The following is a 17,178-nucleotide window of genomic DNA, read 5'->3' as shown; positions in this document are numbered from 1 at the left end:
TATGGGATCATATGGTGAGGGGAAATGCATTGAACAACTTAATGACATTAGCTTCCAACATCAATTTCGTATCAAAAAAATTGATGGGAAAACACTAATATGGGGCAAAAAGTATTCAACTACTGCAGAATGGGCACCGTCATCAAGTTTGCAATTTTTGAAGTTCATTCTAGATCATCCAATATTTGCATCAAAAATATGTTATTACAATCAGTTGGTGAAGTTCATAATGCACGCAGACAGAATAGAGATACAAATTATTCTAATTGCCTAGAAGAAATTAAAAAATGTATTAGATATACATATGAGTACTTTGACATTACTGATTCAGTTTGGTGGGAGTCAATTTTCAATAATCAAAGTGATATCATTTCAACAACAACAAATGAAGATATACCTTTGAAAAATCCATTTATTTGGCCACAAAATGTGTCAAATGCACATGAGGAAATAAACATTGTTGAACAGCAACAATCTCAAGGTATTATTAATTCTTCACAGGTAGAGGAAAGAGAGATGTATATTGGTTCTAGAAGATCTCGTTCACAACGTGAAGCCATGGAAAACCTTTACAGGGGTTCAGTATAGGATATTAAGGAGGGTTGCATGATTGCAGTGCTAGCAGATGGAAATCCCAATGGCTATCCATTCTGGGTTGCTAAAGTTATAAAGATTTTTACAGAAAATGAAGATGTTACAAGTGTTGAGGTACATTGGTATGCCACAAATACACACTGATTCAATGGTGTGTATAAGCCAGAGATGGTAGTTGACAAAAGAAATGGCGAAAAGAGAAAAAGAAAGGGTACGAATATAAATCATCGCCGCACAGACATTAAAATTGGAGGATGTTGACATACTTGTTTATGACTTCAATTTAACAAAGATAGGAACTCTTCACTTCAAGACGATTCTGAAAAGGTTGTTACCAGAAAGAACAGTGTTGAGATGGGAGTATGTTGAAACCAGACGTAGATCTAAAAGAATTTTGAAACCTGAACTGATGGGCATGCATGTGGACTCAGATGGGGCACTAGTTGATGAAAGAAAAGAATATGGAACATCTTCGTCAGCATCCAGTCACTCATCTGAAGATGTGAATTCTGATGGTGTGCAAGAAAATATGAGTGATTTTGAATAATTGTTTAAGACAGTTTATCTAACTGATATATGCATCGTATCTTGAAATAAAAGTTTTGATTTCCATATGGTGTTAAATGAGAAGTTATGTGTCATTTTTATGTTGTTGGATCATTTTACTAGCATTTTTTTTAATTTTAAAGATTGACCCTAAAAAAAGTCATCGTTCCAGTAATAATCACTTTTTTGTTTTCAAACTGTATTTTACACAAAAATTTCGTTTTCACTGCCATTTTTAAAACATGTTCAAAATTGTCCCTAAAAAAAACCATCGTTCCAGTATACACATTTTTCATTTTTAACACTATTTTTGACGTTTTTTTGGCGTTTTTTTGCCAGAGTTCCCATTTTGAATTTATAGTTTCCATTTCAAAGTTTATATTGTTTTATGATCTAGGTGGATATTGGTGGCCACCCACCTATTCCACTTGGACACCCAACACTATTTCTTTCATTTTCCTTAATTGTAGCATAATTTTCTATTTTGGGCATTTTTTCGGGGCCTAAATTTCTGGAGTCGTTTTGAGGCCCTAAACGACATTTTTTGGAAAACAAGCACAGTTATAGCTTGTGACAGGGATCTGCAATCGAAATTTGTTGTCCTTAAATATATCTTTTTAACAAGGTATTGTACGCGTTAAACGAAGATCATATTTCAAAATTGCAACACCGGGAAGTTGATGTTCCAACTAATCCCAATCAGGCCCACAAACTTTTGGCACTTCATCTCCTGGGGTTAGGTTTTTGGATGTTTATGGTTTTCCGTCGTTTCTCAATAATAGAAAGGCCTTTGAGCCTCATTGTAACACAATTCAGAAGACATGTAATTAACACATTTTTTCTCATAGATAAGCTACCATCGCCTGAGCTAGTTTGTTTCCCTTATGCATGTAAATGGATTTCAGTTTTTGTTATTAATTAATTAAAGTTTAGTTTTTGTTGTAGCTCTTTGTTTCTGTTTAATTTTGTAATTCATTTAATTCCTGCATAAATTCATATCATTGGTATCAGAGTAGTCTACTCTTTTTCACTTCGGAAGCATCACACCCTTCAAGATACAAGTTAAATTCAATATTGTTATATTTAAAGGTTTGATAGATGCAAATGTTGTAGATAAATGGATAAGTTTGTTGGAAGGTTATTTTTCGGTTCATAGTTTCTCCGATCGTAAAAACAAAAAACAAAAAAATTACTTTTCAACTGCTTAAGGCCGCCCCCCATGTCAAAAATTGGTGGGAAACTTACTATGAGAAAAGGATCGAGGAACCCTCTCTGTTTACAGCCACACCCTCTAGGAACTCTTTTCGAGATGTTGTCAAGGAACAATATTACCTTGTGGGGAGCTATGAAGACAAATACATACAATGGACCACCCTACGACAACAAAGGGACCAAGATGTGCATGAGATCACAAATATTTTTCATACTTTGCACACAGTGCTAGGTATGAAAGACTCTGAGCGACATCTAGTTCTCAAGTATCGCGACTGTTTATACAAATAAATTCAGGAATAAATGGAGTTCCTGGAAATATCCTCTCTTGGTGCAGCATACCGATATGCTGCCAAAAATTAAACAAAAGAAGCGTGACTTTTGATCCGTGAATCCGAAGTAAAGCAAAAGTGCCTCCAAGTCACAGAGCAAAGGATAGAGCCAAGGTGGAACAAATCAGGTCAACCCATCGAAGCCACAAGAAAATAATGTTACCATGAAGACAAAGAAGGACATGAGAAAGTGGTGTGAGTTCCACAAAAGCCCCACCCACAACACAAATGAGTGTCACGCCACGCAGTCATTGGTGGCCGAGCTAAAAGGTTTGGAGTCTGATGCATGTCTTGATTTTGATCCAAAAATCGACAAAGGGGATGAAAAGGGGAAACATATTATCAATGCACATCCTAACACCACTGTTGCCACTTTTGAAGAAAGTGTAACTATGTTCGGTCTTCATAAATGTAATTTTGATTTTTGTACTTGTAAAAGAATAGAATTATTATTTTTGTCATCATCAAGAATGGGTTTTTTGCCCATTTGATAGGTCAAGAACATGTTCAAGTGCTTCTAGGAAAGTCAAAGAGTTAATGTAATTGTTAGAGACCCATGTGGGCATGTTACACTATGTAAATCTATGTATTAGAGTCAAAGAAAGATGTCAAAGGTGATCCTCCAAAGCAAAGACAAGTCTCCTTTCCAAGTTGGCTCAAGAAATGAATTTTTGGTACACTTAAATTCAAGTCGGTCTCATTGGTCAAGTCGGCCCAAATAGGAGGGACATACTCCTATATATAGGGCAGCTTGACCTCACAAATGAAGCATCAAGTGATCTTTGAAATCAATGAAGAAGAAGGCAAGAAGAAGGTGAGAAGAAGTGCAAAGAAGCAAGAAGAAGGTGTCTCTAGCCCAGCGAGAAAGGAAGGAAAGAAGGCCGAGTTTGGAAGGCCTATTTCAGACCTAATTACAGTCACACGTGTGAAGGTGAAAGGGCTCATTCTGCTGCCATATTGTATCAGCTATTACAATCATAAGAAGAAGCTCGGTTGGGCTAGAAAAGATCACTAATTAAGCCTCCTCATCAAGCAAAGAAAGAGAAACCTAAAGTGAAGGAAGGGAGCAAGTAAAAGGGTTTATTTCAAGTGCTAGATCAGCCAACGTGCGAATAAATTAGATCTACAGTAGGGTAAGAGGATCAGCCTCTAACTCAGAGATATACAGGAAGACAAGCCTCGTTCTCTAGCCTAAGTATCAAGGAAAATGAAGATTTACAAGTGAGGTAGAGAAGGAAAGGAAGACACCAAAGAAGAGGCCTCTAAGGAGACCTAGGGTTTCTGCAGTTGACGGAAAAAGAGCTATCAGTTGTCAGAAAAGTGTGAAGGAAGAGATCAAGGTGCAGAGCAGAAGAAAGCATTGATTGAAGGACAAAAAGAAGAGAGGTTGTATCTTATGCTTGGAGGATCTACTGGCCAAGGGTCTAGGGTTTGGCATTTGTCAATTGAAGCTTCAATAAGATAAATTTGCATAAGGGTTTTCCCCTCCAGGAGAGAGAGGTTTTGCCCTGGTTGAGAGCCAATATATTGTGTTCTTGTCTCTCTTTTTTTCTAACTGTTTAATGAAGTAAGAGAACTAACACTAATAATAATAAGAGAAGATTGTGGTAATAAGAAAAAGTAAAAAGTACCTCACATATAGTTATCATCGTCAAAAGAATCTCATCCTAACTTAAATGCCCTATATTCTTCAACATGGTAACCAAGCTAAGGTGACACATCAAGGAAGGGCATCTCAAGAACACAAAGATTGACGCATCAGAGCTATAAGAAAGGGTTCCATATCCATCAAAGACAAGGAGGATTACCATCTCCTCTCCTAGATCCATCAAGAAGGACTACCATCCTGGGAACAAGGAAAGAAGAAATCCTTCCATCTAAAAGCATCTACAAGAAGGTACATCCAAAAAGAGTCTCCATCAAAGATCCTTCATCATCAAACAAAGGCACCCAAAGATCTAGGCTCATCATTAAAGATCTCCAAATCTACACAGTGAGAAGTTTCTATCACCAAGCAAATCTCTCATAAGGCACCTTGAAGGAAGCATGTTGAAGAACTCCAAGATCTAAGAAGACAAATCATCATATCTTCAAGGAAACAGCGAGATCACTTCACAAAAACTCTCTCAAGTAAGTATTCTATGTCTTCTTTTGAACATATCAAAATTTCTTTGCAAAGAGAGCAACAAATTGTTTGGGACAGCTAATTTCCTTGCATAGAAAAAAAGGATTGATTTACTTCTCAGAGAAAATGAATTTATGTACTACATCAAGGGGAATGTCATTTTTCCTGCAAAGGAACAAACTCAAGCCTTAGCAAAATATAATAAGAATGAAACAAGGGCTCAAAGGATTCTGGTAGAATCCATCAAGGACCCTCTCATTCCTTATGTTTCCAAACTTGAAACATCTAAATAAATTTATGATAAGATGGTGAAGCTATTCTTAGTTAGTACAGCTAGAGAAGTGATATCGTTGTGTAATGAATTATATAAAATGAAGATATCCAAAGAAGAAGGAATAGCTCCCTACTTCATGAAGATCTCTGAGATGAGAGACCAGCTACAAGAACTAGGAGAAGTTATGTCAGATAGAGAGATGGAAACTATGGTGCTCAATGCATTACCTAAGGAATGGGGCAACTTCACATCAAGTATATATGCCAAGAAGGAAGCTATCTCGCTGAATGAACTTTGGTCTCTATGCAAAATTTAAGAGACTAGACTCAAAGCCAAGGATGATGTGGGATCAAAAGAGAAAGCATTTGTTGCTATGGCCAGGAGAAAAGGAAAATTTGGGCAGTTTGGCCCACAGAGAAAGGGTAAAAGGGATATGTCCAAAGTGTCAACAATATGGACACTATAAGAGGGATTGTCCTAAGTTCAAGAAGGACAACAATAAAAGGAAATGACAAGAAGCCCACATTACCCGAGAAGTGAAAGAAGAAGAGAAGTAGAAGAAGGAAGCTCCTCCGGATCTCTACTATCACTGAGATCAACTTCTTCACATAAGTCTTCTTTAAAGTTTTGGGTATCATAGGAACATGTAGCAGTAGGATAAAATGCATGACTTATGAGAATGGCATCTTCAAAAATATAGGAGCATTGTGTAAAGATAGCTCAGATATAGATATTCATATAAATGTAGCCATTGAATTACCTCATCATTGCATAAAGGAATGATCATGATCAAGAAGAATCATCTTAGAAGGCCACTATCATCAATAGGAAGGAGAATTTGCAGGATGAGGACTATAAGAATCCCCCGGTGGAATCATCAATAGAAGGTTCATGATTTTCAGAAAATGAAAATGGGTCGATGAGAATTCCACCTATGGGGATTCAAGAAAGGATGCAGGCAGAGCAAGATGTAACAAAGCAAAGGAGATTGAGGTAATATCAATCAAGGAAGTTGAGGTGATCAAGGAAAGAACTAAGATGAGGTATGTATGCATCTATGTTTTTCAGTTAAGTCATGTCATCATTTGTATTAATGACCATGGGGAATTCCTCTAAAAGCATGGTCAAGAATAGGGTAGATCTCTTTCATTAAGAATATGCACAAAGGCATGGTTCACACACTAATAAAAGTCAACATGAGAAATGACCTCATATGGAGTATGAGGTGATTGACTAGGAAACCTATAAAGAAGCATATGGGAAAAGATATCAGGGATAAAAGGACACCATGGACACTAGGAATCAACATCTGATAGATTTGTTAAGACATCTCCTGAAAGAAGGCACGAGAACTCTGACAAAGAAAGAAAAAGATAAAAGGACCCTTAACACCCGAAAAGGCTTGGAGATGTGAAACATGTAGGATGTTGTTGGATCAAGCCAAAAAAAGATGTCATGATGAAGAGCCATCTCAAAAGGTACTATTTGACTTAATGTTACATTTTGATTTTTCTTGAGTAATATCTAGATGGGGTCATGCAAGGCTACTGGAACAAGAGTTGTAAGTGCAAGTACAACTAGCACTCTTGTGGTGGATGGAAATTCCTGAAAGAAGCATGATGAGAAAGAAGTAGTCATATGAAGAAGGTTCCAGATATGTACCAAGAAGGCCACTTTCCATGAAGAAAGGAATGACATGACAAATCAAGAAGGAAAGTGATGGATGGCTAATGCCCTATAAGGAAGAAGCTCGACTGAATTTCATGACATCAAGGAAAGAAAGTGATCAAGCAGCTAAAGGACCCACTAGAAGTTGTTGATGAAAAAGGAGAGTCCCTAGTTGAGAGGGAGCTCTGACAAGTCCCTAGTCAGAGGGAGCTTGGGTACATCCCTTTATAAGAATGGGCATATCTTCCCTAGTTGAGAGGGAGAGATAGACACAACATTATTGTCTTCACTTGAGAAGAAAGAATGGAGGATTAGGTAATAATCTGGCATCTGATGCTCTTTGAGGATGTCTAGGGCATCCAAGATAAGAGTAGGCAAGAGGACCGATATTTTTTTAGAGTTGGGAACCCAAGATAAGAATAGTCCTAGAAGGTCATACTCAATGAACACCCAAATGGGTATGTAACTTTAGAGACAATGATGAAGGTGTCTATAGTCATTGGTATCGCCAAGATTGTGCTCTGATCTAATGCGAGATAGATTTGTCAGTCAAGGCCTTGCTGTGGAAACAATGTTGGTTACTATGATGCTATATCAGATGGATTTCCAATATGATTTCTCTTATGTGAACTCTTCAAATTGAAAATGTCCAAACACCTTGTAAATGATTTATGAATACCTCCCTAGTTAAGAGGGAGTGTTCAAGAAAGTGTACCTAGGTTTGGTCTTCATAAATGTAATTTTGTTCTTTGTACTTGTCAAAGAAAAGAATTATTATTTTTCCCATTATCAAGAATGGGTTTCTTGCCCATTTGATAGGTCAAGCACGTGTTTAAGTGCTTTTAGGAAAGTCAAAGAGTCAATGTAATTGTTAAAGACCCATGTGGGCATGTTACACTATGTAAATCTATGTATTAGAGCCAAAGAAAGATGTCAAAGGTGATCCTCCAAAGCAAAGACAAGTCTCCTCTCCAAGTCAGCTCAAGAAATGAATTTTTGGTACACTTAAGGTCAAGTCGGCCTCACTAGCTCAAGTTGGCCCAAATAGGAGGGACAAACTCCTATATATAGGGCAGCTCGACCTCACAAATGAAGCATCAAGTGATCTCTGAAATCAACGAAGAAGGCCGCTAGAAGAAGTGCAAAGAAGGAAGAAGAAGGTGTCTCTAATCCAACGAGAAAGGAAGGAAAGAAGGTCGAGTTTGGAAGGCCTATTTACAACCTAATTACAGTCACATGTGCGAAGGTGAAAGGGTTCATTTTTCTGCCATATCAGTTCAGCAATTACAGTCATAAGAAGAAGCTCGGTTGGGCTAGAAAAGATCACTAATTATGCCTCCTCATTAAGCGAAGAAAGAGATACCTAAAGCGAAGGAAGGGAGCAAGTAAAAGGGTTTGTTTCAAGCCCTAGATTAGTCACACATGCGAATAAATCAGATCTACAGTAGGGTAAGAGGATCATTCTCTAACTCGAAGATATACCAGAAGAAGAGCCTCATTCTCTAGCCTAAGTATCAACGAAAAGGAAGATTTACAAGCGAGTTAGAGAAGGAAAGGAAGACACCAAAGAAGAGGTCTCTAAGGAGACCTATGGTTTCTGCAGTTGCCGGAAAAAGTGTGAAGGAAGAGATCAATGTGCAGAGCAGAAGAAATCATTGATTGAAGGACAAAAAAAGAGACACTGTGTCTTATGCTTGGAGGATCCACTGGTCAAGGGTCTAGGGTTTGGAATTTGTCAATTGAAGCTTCAATAAGAGAAATTTGCAGAAGAGTCTTCCTCTCTAGGAGAGAGAGGTTTTTCACTGGCTAAGAACCAATATCTTGTGTTCTTGTCTCTTTTGTTTTAGTCACTGTTTGATGAAGTAAGAGAACTCACACTAATAATAATAAGAGAATATTGTGGTAATAAGAAAAAGTAAAAAGCACCTCACAAATAGTTATCATTGTCAAAAGAATCTCATCCTAACCTAAATGCCCTAGATTCTTCAACAGCCACCACCAAGGTCCAGAAGATTGAGCCCGAAGATCCCGAGGAGGAGGAGCATCTCTTTCACTCATATATGTGGGTGAAGGGTTCTCCGTTGTAGTTAATTGTTGATAGCAGAAGCCAAAATAACCTCATCTCAACTAAAGTCATGAAGCGGTTTGGTTTTCCAACGACACCACAACTACAGCTGTACATTATCAGATGGCTCCACAAAGGGCGAGATCTCTGCATCATCCAATAGTGTCGCCTGCCCTACAACATCAAGCCCTTCACAGATGAGGTACTATGTGACGTTCCTCCCATTGAAGTTTGTGATGTGTTATTAGGACAACCATACTTATGTTGTGTATGAGTCTAGGCCCCACATTGTTATTATCACTTTGGCAATAAGCTATACATGATACCGTAGGTAGTTCCGCCTACCGTCATTTCTTTGATCTCTGCTAAACAATGCAGCAAGATCATCTCCTAGTCCGAGAAGTTTTTTTCCTTTCTGATTCACTCTCAAAGGGGAAGATATTGGCCACATCCATGGCCCCCAGGAAGGGCTCTTCCACATAGTAGAAGCAAATGAATAAGGTCATGGAAGAGTACATGGACATCTTCTCCTCACCCCACAGGGGTACCTTTGCATTGTCAGGTCAAGCATTTGGTCGATTTGACTCTCGATGCACCTCTACCCAATCGGCCAATATACCAGTGCTCTCTTCTAGAAAAATAAGAAATCAAGCAGCAAATTTAGGAGTTTCTAAAAAAGGGAAAATCCAACCAAGTGTATGCACAAACCTCACAAAGTGTTTATCTTATGGATATGATATGATGTCAAGTTGTATGGGTAGGGGGAAGGGTTGAAAAGGGTGTTGAGGCCCAAGATCTTCTAAAATTCATTAAAGCCTAATTTATGTGGAGGTGTGGAGCCACCATATATCCTCCAATGATCCTTTTATCTCGAGAATGGCCATTGAAGTTTATTTCTCTTAGGTGGATGTGGCGGATTACCAAGGAACCATCAAAGAATGTGAGGGCATGGTGGTCTCCTTCCCTAGGATGGAAGTACATAATCACCTTTATGCTACTTGAAACACTAACAACAGCCATGGCAAGTCGAGTTGGTTAAGGAAATAAAGAGTTGAGCATAGCTAGCCTTTCTAGTAGGGAGGCCAAGTTATATTATAAAGGTGGGTTAATATAGTTATAATAGAGAAAATTATTAATAAAAGAATATATATATATATATATATATATATATAGAGAGAGAGAGAGAGAGAGAGAGAGACCAACTTGATGCCATTTAATTCAACTTAGGATGCTTTGGTAGATTAAACATGGTTTCTTGGTTGGGACTACTCATGCTTTGATTTAATCATTAACTTGTGTGACCCTATTGTGGTGATAATTGATTGCTTTGTTAAATGCATGCTTATGAATTAGGTGTACACAATCCCAATAGGGATGTTTGATGATTCTTTAAGCACATGCATAATGAACTAACATGCAGCTTTACAATCTACAAGGGTACAAAGGTGCCAACACCACACTCTACTTTGATAGTGAGGAGGCTATAAACACTTTGTTATCAATATTTATATTGACTATGTCATGCTTCTTGTTCTTGACAAGTGTATGCACATCATGCAAGATGCAAGAGACCTCACAAAGTGTTTATCTTATGGATATGATATGATGTCAAGTTGTATGGGTAGGGGGAAGAATTGATAAGGGCATTGAGGGAGTGGAGTGAGCCACCATATATCCTCCATTGATCCTTTTATCTAGAGAATGGGCATTGAAGTTCATTGCCCTTAGGTCAATGTGGCAGATAACCAAGGAACTATCAAAGGATGTGAGGGCATGGTGGTCTCCTTCCGTAGGATGCAAGTACATATAATCACCTTTGTGCCACTTGCAACACTACCAACAACATTGGTCTACGCCATGGCAAGTCGAGTTGGTTATAGGAAATAAAGAGTTAAGAAGCATAGCTAGCCTTTCCAGTAGGGAGGCCAAATTAATATATATTATAAAGGTGGGTTAATATACTTATAATAAAGAAAATTATTAATAAAAGAATATGTATATATATATATATATATACCAACTTGATGTCATTTAATTCAGCTTAGTGGATTAGCTCAATTGGTTCAAACAAAATGTTTCGAAGGCAAAAATCATCCTGACCTTTTTGGTTCAAGTTTGGCTAAGTCATGCTAGGTTACCAATGACTATCATACAATAGCAATTCACTGGCTCTCCATCTCATTATTTTGAGGAAGATTTAGGGATCACAATTTTCCTTGGAAATATATTCAGATACATAGATATTAAAGATAGCCTCATGTTGGTTTCCCCGCGAGGATTTCCTTGGGAAAAATATATTAACTATAACTCAAGGGGTTAACTCAACCAGTTGTTACCAACATTGTTGGGCTTTTAGTTAATTTTATGCTAACAAATGCATTGATTGAATCCTCGTGGGCTAATTGCACTCATCTGTTAGGAATGCAATCCCGAGGAAACCCTCCAAGCACTTCCCTTCATGCCAAGGATGGTACACAAGATAAATCAATATATTGCATTTTTTACTCATTGGGGACATCAAGTGAGGCCCAATAATATTCACCAAAGCAACAAACCTAGGAATTTGACCCTGTAACCTCTTGCTTATAGTTCACAGCAGTCAACCACTCAAGCTAACCCCCTGGGCATGGGAATATGTGCATGTGTGTGTGCACACACGCATGCGCAGGATTTAAAAAAAAAAAATACCACATTGTAAAATGACTCCACTAATATTTTATTGTGGTTTATATGCAAAGATTATGCACAGGGGTTCACCATTGACATAATCATTTATAAACCTATAAAAACTTCACTGACAAATAAGAAAGCAACACATAATCATATATAAAATTGTAGCTTACCTGAAAATATCCATAAGAATAAGGTCCACTTTATCTTATCCATAAACATAACCTCCCATACATGGGTGACAATTCATTTTGACACCTCAAAATCAATAAAAATAGCATGACTGTAATCATATAGGAAAAAACAAAAACTGGAAACCACAGAGAACTAATTTAGTTGATTTAGTTATTCGACAACTCACAATGATGATGATGCAGTGTTTCTCGGGACTAAAACCTTACTGAAAATCACTTTGCCAAAGTATAAAATAGAGGAGATAATAAATCATTCACTATTGAAATAACGCATACATCATTTATTAGGATGAAAAAATCACTTTGCCAAAGTATAAAATAGAGGAGATAATAAATCAATCACTATTGAAATAACGCATACATCATTTATTAGGATGAAAAAATCTCAATACACTAGCTGATTTCCTTTCACCACAATTTACAAAAATGCTAATGTGGCAGTGCTTTGCAGCATCAAACCCACATTGGCCCATTCATTTAAAGGCTGACAAGCTGATGGATAATGTACTTTCAGTAATCTTTTCTGTTAATATGCAAGCCTCTATTCCCCAAATATCTCACAGTTAGCTCATCGTCTTGAAAACTTGGACAACAAATAAACAATGAAAAAGCATAATAACGCAAAGAGAACCACGTATATTACTTGGTTTGAACCATTCTGTATTATCTTCCTGTTTAGTCTTTTCATGTTGTTTTTAACCCCTGCTTGAGCTTTGATCATTGTCATTTGCTGTCACAAAAGAAAGAATTCAGACAAACCATTCATTGTAAATTACATAAAGATTTCTGAAAGCTGTATAGAACCATTCATGCAAGGTTCAGTTCATTTCAAATGTAAATACAAAATTACAGCACAATCCTTATAAATTGACCATTCGGAGCTACATAAATGTGGTAATGTTTCTGTGCATGTAGCTAAGTCCTCTGCAAAGGAAAAAAAAAAGGCCCTAAGCAGTTCCACACGACCTAGAACTTTGGAAAATTCCCAGTTTAAAAGATACCTTCCATATTTGTTCAAAGAAGCAAAGAATACAAACTATAGGAGAAAATTAATAAGTTTGCTAAGTTCCATGCAGGACGAGCATTACATGAATAATTGAAAATGGACAGCAAGGTGAGGGTTAAAGCATTACATGAGTAATTGTATATAGACAGTAAGGCAAAGGATAAAGCTCAAAACTCTCAGAAATAACAAACTTGATTTAAGACGTGCTATAAGTCTAATATGAAAAGATAAAAATGCAAAACAAAAGCAAACGTCAGATCAAAATATTGACTTAAAACATTACCAGTTGACTTAAGAAGTCATTCTGGAACTTGGCCTCTGACCCTATCTCCTGTGCCACCTGGATACCAAAAGCAATTAAGTTAAGAAAAGCTCCAAGTAACTAAATAAAACCATCACTGCAATACAACTCCTATTGACACCAATTTTTTGTCAAGCTTGCAACTTCCATCTTGGGATATGATGCTTCATGTAAGGTTTTGATATCAACCCCATAAAAAAGTAAGGCTCACAAAATTTGACAATCAGACAACAACAGAACTAATTTTCCCACCAACAAAACATACCACTGACAATGTCAACTGTATAGCCAATACACGTCCATGATGTAAGTTTCACTCTAAGACAGAACACAACTCAATATATGTTTCAACTTTCAAGACAGTCACTTTTTTCAATCCTACAACAATACCTAAGAAGAGATGCTGCACAATAACTAATGCACTATCTCAAAATCTTTTAGGATAGCAGAAATATGCCAGGGACCAAAATATAACAAAATTATCAAAGTTATACAAAAGAGAAATTTAGAGAATATATAAACTTTAATAGAGCATTCAACAAACAAAATTTTATGATACAATTAGTTGTGGAATAAGGATAAGAGAGGATAGGATAGGATGCATAGATTAAAAATGACATTTGTCTATTTTACAATAAGTTATTTTGGCCGGTCTCTTATTATCCTCGTTAGCCAAATTGAAACCAAATTTTGTATGATAAATCTATGTTCCTATGCAACACGCAATCAATAATGTGCAGAGCTTCCGCAAAAGATGGCACAACAGCCATTTGAAAGTCCCATACAGTGAAGCCTATCTCTGACTGTTAAGCTGTTATTGAAGACCAGACACCAAAGCACCCTATATTTGAAGGACAAGCAGCCATTCCAGTTGCCCTAAAATCTGCCCAGACATTTTTATCCTATACAGCCCATCTTCTGTTGAAACCCGAGCCTGTGAAGCTTATGATGCACCATTGAATTAAATTAAACACATGTCAGGCATGCAAAAAACGATAAATGAAACTTGTTACTAAAGCAACAAGAAGACAAGAATTACAGAAAATAGAGAACATGAGTCCAGTACACTGTACAACTCAATATAATGTCTCCACTCCCTCATCTCATGACTATTGCTCACATCTATTTATACTTTTACTATGTGAATATTCAATGGTGACGTTTCAAATCCCCAAGTCACTTTATTTTAATTTTTGAACTACTAGAGATTCATTTACTGTTACACTTTGTACCAGATGACATTTTGTTAAAATTGGAAACTAGGGCCAAACTCCATGTGGGTCATCTTATTCATGGCTGATAATATTTTTATTAGATTCCTTTCGTCAAGAGGTGTAGGATTGATCTAAAGATCATCCGATTCCGATAAGTATTTATGAAGATATGAATTTACTTTGATTATGGAATAATTATCAAGCCGACCAGCAACTCATGTAGACTCAGAAGCCCAACAGTCGCATCTATTCAATCATCAAAATTTGTGTATAAATACAGGAGGACTTTTCCTCATTTGCACTCACTCATCTCATCACATCTCTCTCTCCCCTGCGCAGAAAAGAAACTCTTCTCCTACTGCGCAGAAAGAGACTCTTCTCTCACACGTGTGAAAGGAAGACGCAGAATTTAGGGCTGCAACTGCAGATCGGAAGTTTGACCAGCGTTGACCATCAGACTCTCTCTCAGAACTATGTTGTAGGTGGAACTGACTCTCCTCTAAAGCCCGCATTTTTTGGTGAAGGAATCAAATCGATCCGACGGTCGGTTTGCAAGATATTGTCTGCCCTAGTTTGGCTGATCTAGGGTTTGCTGCTGCTGATGTAAATCAGATTTACGTACTATTTCTCTTTGCTGAATTATTGAAGATAAAAGAAGATTTGATCAGAGGGTTTCCCCACATTGGGGTTTGTCCCTGGCTAGCCGCCACATCTTGTGTCTCTTGTCTTGGCTTGTTTTTTGTCGATCGTTTAATGTTTTATCTACACTTTACTTTATGTACATGTGATTGCTAATCTATGGATAATAATATGAAAGATAAGTAAATTGCTCTAAGCATAGAACATACCATAACTTAACATAGTATCAGAGCTGAGGTGAAGACAAAGCCCGAGCAAGAGCTAGAACAATCACCGAGGAGAAAAAAGGCAAGGCTATCCTAAAAGAACTATGGGGTCCTCAACGCTCTTCCCTGCCGAAGACAAGCTCAGTGAAAAAGCTGACTATCACGGATGGAAGATGTCTCTCGATCTAACCTTAGAAGATCAAGGAGTATTGGACCATGTGAGAGGCAATATTGTTGAGCCTCCGTCAAATGCACCCACTGTTGCCAGGAACAAATGGAAAACCGGCAAAGTCAAAACAAAGAAGATCATCCGGGACTCTATTGACAAGCGCTTGGTGGCCTACATCTCCGACCTGAACACCTCCAAGGAAATCTACAATAGACTAGTGAGTTTATTTAAAGTTAATGATGCAAATCAAGTTTTGTTTCTTGGAAATAAGCTGAAGGAAATCAAGAAGGGTAAAGATGAGAGCATGCAAGCATATTTCTTAAGAATCACCGAGATCAAGAACGATCTCCTATCTATTGGAGAAATTACTACAGATAGGGAAATGGCACTCTCAACCCTTGGAGGATTACCATCCAAATGGTACGTGTTCAGGACTACTCTTCTCAACAACAACGTAATTCCTGGTTTCGAGGAATTAATGGCAAGATGCATTCAAGAAGAAACAAGGATAGAAGAGCAAGAAATGCCCATGTCTAAAGGTCCTCCTACTGCCTTTTCTTCTCATGCTAAAAAAAGAAATAATTCCAGGACTAAATCAAAAAGAAAGGTTGGACCTAAGGGTGGAAGAAACGAACGATGTTACATTTGCGATAAAGCAGGTCACTATGCAAGGGAGTGCCCTGATAGAAGGGACTCACACCAGGACGATGATCAGAATCCCTCTCATGGCAATCAAAGGAATGGCAAATCTAATAGCAGAGGTAAAAGGAGTGCTGAAAATCAAGGAAGAGGACAATCATTCAAGAAGGCTAGAAATTCCAGGTATGAATCTAACACTATTGATAATAAGCAGGATGAATATTATCTACCAGCTGCTCTATCTACCTCTGCTCCTTCGGACTCAATGGGAATTTGGCTCATTGATAGTGGTGCCTCAAGGCACTTCACTGGTTACAAAGAAGTTCTCCATAATCTGATAGAGAAAGAAACTAACCTAGAAATTGTCCTTGGAGATAATATGAAATATCTCGTGAAAGGTGTAGGCAATGTCTCTCTTAAATTGAATCAAGGTAATACGATCCACTTACAGGATGTATTATATGTACTTAACCTCAAAAAGAACCTGGTGTCCATCTCGGCAATGGAAGACAAAGGCTACAAGGTGACCTTCAGCGATGGCAAGGTACGTATATGGAAAAATAATGTTAAAGATGCCTTCACTCTTGGGTTTCGAGTTGATTCATTATATCAGGTTGGTGGAAGTCCACTAGGTGTCATGTCTTGTGACACATCTCTTCAGTCCGAACTTTGGCATCGGAGGTTTGCCCACCTTCATTATAAAGCTCTACCCGATGTAAGACAAATGGTAATAGGGATGCCCGAATTCCGAGTAGAGAAAGAAGGTGTATGTCCGGGATGTGCCAAAGGAAAGCTCAAAAGGGGACCATTCCCCTCAAGCCAAAGCAAGACCTCCGATATATTACAACTGGTTCACTCAGACATATCTGGTATGATGCCTGTGAACTCCTTGGGAGGATATTCATATTACCTTACTTTTACAAATGACTATTCTCGAAAGACTTGGATATACTTCTTGAAAAAGAAGGATGAAGTGTTCTCTTGGTTTCGACACTTCAAAGCCTTGATCAAGAATCAAACCAAAAAGAAGATCAAGATCTTAAAGACGGATAATGGTACTGAATATGAATCTAACGAGTTTCATGACTTTTGTAAAGAGACTGGCATTAAGAGGGAGACTACGACACCATATACTCCTGAACAGAATGGTGTGGCGGAAAGGAAGAGCCGTACAATTGTGGAAGTCGTCTGTGCCATGCTCCATGATCAAAGACCACCGTATATGTACAAAACCAATGCCCTCATCAAGCATTGGGTTCCAAGACTCCTGAAGAAATGTTCACCGGTAAGAAACCTGACGTATCTCATTTTAGAATTTTGGAAG

At 37.7% G+C, this 17,178-nt stretch overlaps 1 pseudogene across 1 annotated transcript in view; it reads right to left on the bottom strand.

Annotated features, from left to right (window-relative positions):
* Positions 1–12,025: 12,025 nt before the first annotated feature.
* The window catches only part of LOC149141753 (bet1-like protein At4g14600), a 41,740-nt pseudogene continuing 36,587 nt past the window's right edge, over positions 12,026–17,178 (bottom strand). Inside the window, exons 3-4 of the transcript XR_016264546.1 lie at positions 12,970–13,026; positions 12,026–12,410 (exon numbers count right to left, since the gene is read on the bottom strand). The product of XR_016264546.1 is annotated as a bet1-like protein At4g14600 (transcript). The remainder of the gene's footprint in view (positions 12,411–12,969; positions 13,027–17,178) is intronic.

The sequence above is a fragment of the Pinus tabuliformis genome, chromosome X (assembly GCF_031772625.1).
Source record: "Pinus tabuliformis cultivar Carrire ecotype Pingquan chromosome X, CPIR1, whole genome shotgun sequence".
Classification (NCBI taxonomy): domain Eukaryota; kingdom Viridiplantae; phylum Streptophyta; class Pinopsida; order Pinales; family Pinaceae; genus Pinus; species Pinus tabuliformis.
This window is presented reverse-complemented; position numbering and strand designations above follow the sequence as displayed.